Source organism: Pseudoliparis swirei, chromosome 7 (assembly GCF_029220125.1).
Source record: "Pseudoliparis swirei isolate HS2019 ecotype Mariana Trench chromosome 7, NWPU_hadal_v1, whole genome shotgun sequence".
NCBI classification, from domain to species: domain Eukaryota; kingdom Metazoa; phylum Chordata; class Actinopteri; order Perciformes; family Liparidae; genus Pseudoliparis; species Pseudoliparis swirei.
In genome coordinates this window covers 12,525,833-12,529,213 of record NC_079394.1, presented here as the reverse complement: position 1 = coordinate 12,529,213, position 3,381 = coordinate 12,525,833, and positions in this window count along the sequence as shown.

Here is a 3,381-nt window from a genome sequence, read left to right as displayed (position 1 = left end):
AGAAACGTAATTACCGTCCCAGATTTGGTAAAAGCAGCGACTGCGCATGCGTGATTACCTTCCAGCGCACTTGTATTAACCTACTGGGAACAATATACCAACAGTAGGCCAACTTCCTCTCCTAATTATATTTAATTACGTGTTACAGCTAAACAAAAAAATGACTTGGTTCAGTGTTTGTTATACATCTTACCTCGATAGTATTTATTATATATAAGTTGCGATAAACCACTAGTATGCCCATGTTGTTCCTTCCATTATTGTTGAAATAATTCAGTGTGAATTTATCACAATATATGTCCACGTTGTTGTCGTCTTAGTCCTGTGTTGTCGTTGTGGCATTGGCAAATACCGCCATCTAGCGGTGGAATGTGGTATCACAGGCTGAAGCATTTGAGAGGTTTGGTAGCACAGTGCCAACACTAATTTGTATGCTGTCAAAAAAATAATTGTGTATGACTAATAGGTGATAGAGGATTCTTAAAAACATGTTTTAAATGAGAATGTAAATTGGTCTGGCAATCTTTTGTATGGCCTGCAATGCTATTTGCATGGCATTAACATACTATTTAAATAGGTATGTCGTATTTAAATATATGTATCACAAATCCCCAAAGGTTGTAATCATTTAACTTAATTATCACCATAAAGAGAATTTTGGTACACAGAAGGCATAGACAGGCAGACAGACGCAGACGATGGAGAACCCGGAGTTATCTAGAAGGGTCCTCTTATCAGCACGATAAAGAAGGAAAGTCTGGAAAAAGACGATGACATCCATGAAAAAAATGACAATTAACAGAACTTTCACAGGGACATCGAAGCAAAGGACAAGTGAGGTCAACTTGAGGCTGCTCCAAATGAGAGGCAGCTTCAGGCGACCATGAGGAGGCTATTGTGAAGCAGATCCAAGAGAGGATCTCTGAAAACGTCTCTCTGGCTTTGGAGAAAGAGGCGAATCTCTGAAGAAGTCGTGTGTGAAAAAAGAAGCTCTCATCAGATAATTTTTTTCAGAAAATGCATTTTTCCTCAAGGAAAACGTATACCGCTCTGAGAATCAGCTTACCGTCACTAAGCTTCAGTGAAAAGATGGATAGGATAAAAAGAATAGCCAGACGAGACAGGGCGGAACTTGGAAGAGCAGAAAGCCCAAAACAACAACCTCAGATTGGGATCTGATCACCTTTTGTGTTGAGCTCAAGGACACTTTGATCCGGACGGATCGCATCAACGGAGGAGCCGCTGCTCTCCAGAGCTCAGGGCGACTCCTCCAGGCACAACTGTCATTTAAATGTCTGCTCCCATTTAGGGGATTCTCCCCATCTGAGGGACCAAGACACAGGGAGGTGTATGTTGAATGTTGTATAGACGGTGCGCGATATGTCATACTGGCTTGGTAAAAAAAAAAGGAAAAAAATGAATCATCCAAGTGAGAAAGAGACACAATCTCTTTAACACTTTCAACGCTCGCTGTGCTTCCTGGATTTCATGTGAGAAAGTCCCCGTCTCATCAGCACCACCTTACACATCCTCCATCACCTGACAATCAGAGAGCGCCGAGCCAACACAGCGATCAACCCGGTCGTGCACTCTTACTACTTGGAGCTCTCCTGTCCGCAGGCTTTATTTAAGAAAAACACAGAATCCGTCCCAAAATACAGCCAGGAAAAAAAAAAAAAAGGTAATGCAATGGTGATATAAATGCCAGTCGCCGTGAGGCTGTCTGAACCAACAGACCGTGAGAGTATTTATTGCATAGGTTGTTAAATCGGGGACGGTCCTGTGTGAAATCAAAACAATCCGTCAGTGTCCCTCTGCAATAAAATTGGATTTTGTTCTTTCTTTCTCTCGTTCCTGTAGACCGTTTTTGAAAAGGTATCTTCATTTTCCCCATAGACCTTCTTTTTGTTCTCTATAAAAAAAAAATTCAATCTCCCAATGTTTGTTCCCGAGATGTTACGAGTCGTGTACGCATGCTGATGATGATATGTGGCGGTGCAGAGGAGGCGGAGAGAATAGAAATCCGTCTTCATCCTAAAGCGCGTCGCACTCCTCTTCAAGCACGCAAAAAAGTCCAGAAGCACATTTTGTCAACGGTTTGTAAAAACATTTGAATCATTTAAACTTTTTTTTCACATTTGTAGATTTAGCTCCGGGGTTTTGCTAAAAAAATTATAAATAAGAACAAGTTACTAGTTTGGCTTTGATATAAATAATGTAATATAATACATAGTTCAAACACACTTCTTTTCTAAAAAAAACATTTAAATCGTTTCAAATATTGCAATTACGAAACCATGTCTTGTAGTGCTATTATTCGTTCGGAGACAGATTGGTTGAAGCCATATTCCAATGACAAATTAAATCGGGGGGGGGGGGGGGGGGGGCCAGATGTTTGCCGTAACGACGGGTTTAGAAAAAACAATCTCAGCCTCCCTGAGCAGAAAGTCACATCAATACCACATTTTGAATATTGAATAAAAACACGAAACAAAAAAAAAAGCTTGGCAAAACACACCGACCTCTGTATTGTTTTCAACTGTCGGTAGTAGAACTTAAGTACTGGATGAAGAAGGCTAATATTTGTAGAACACGCTACCCATTGCAGTTCAGACGTCTCCAACACTCAAAACCAATATATTTCTTGACAGGTTTAACAGGAGTCGTTGCTATTGCACAGAAATACAGGGGGGGGGGGGAGCGGAGGAGGATGATGATGAGTGGGGGGGGGGTCAATTGGTAAAATTGATGACAAGGTAGATTATAGTGACATTTTGGTTTGACAGCATAAATGTTCACTGCTCTCAAAAAAGAAGAAAGTCGACCAGAGGTTCTGTTATTTCGTGTTTATGAAGATGCTGGCGCCTTCGCATCTCCATGGTTCGAATTCACAGGTAAAAAAAAAAGAAAAGGCAAACCCCCCTTTTGATTAGGCTCGGCTTCATTTGACGTCCCACCGCAGCCATGTGAGACGTGAACCCTTCTCTTAAACTTCGTAAGTGCTGCAGTGAGTGATATTCGTAAAGGAGGTGAACAAGTGCTTAAATGAGCGCGACATTTAAAATATGACATTCAAGAGCACGTTGACAATAAACACACAGGCCTAGTATATCGTTTCCTTGTAAACACATGATTAAGACACAAACAGTTTCGTGTACAGCTTTCGTCTCTTCGAAAATAAAAAAAAGTCAAATAAATATTCTTGAAGAAGCTCGAGGACAAACGTTCTCCGCTCTGAACTGAGAGGCGGCCGGTCGGAGAGGAAACGTGTCCAAAAAGCCCGTTTTCAACGCGCGCCGACCGCCAGCCTCTCAATCACGAGCAGTTACTTTAGAAAAATAAGATCAAATGAAAAAGAGAAAATCTAAACACGAAGCTGAC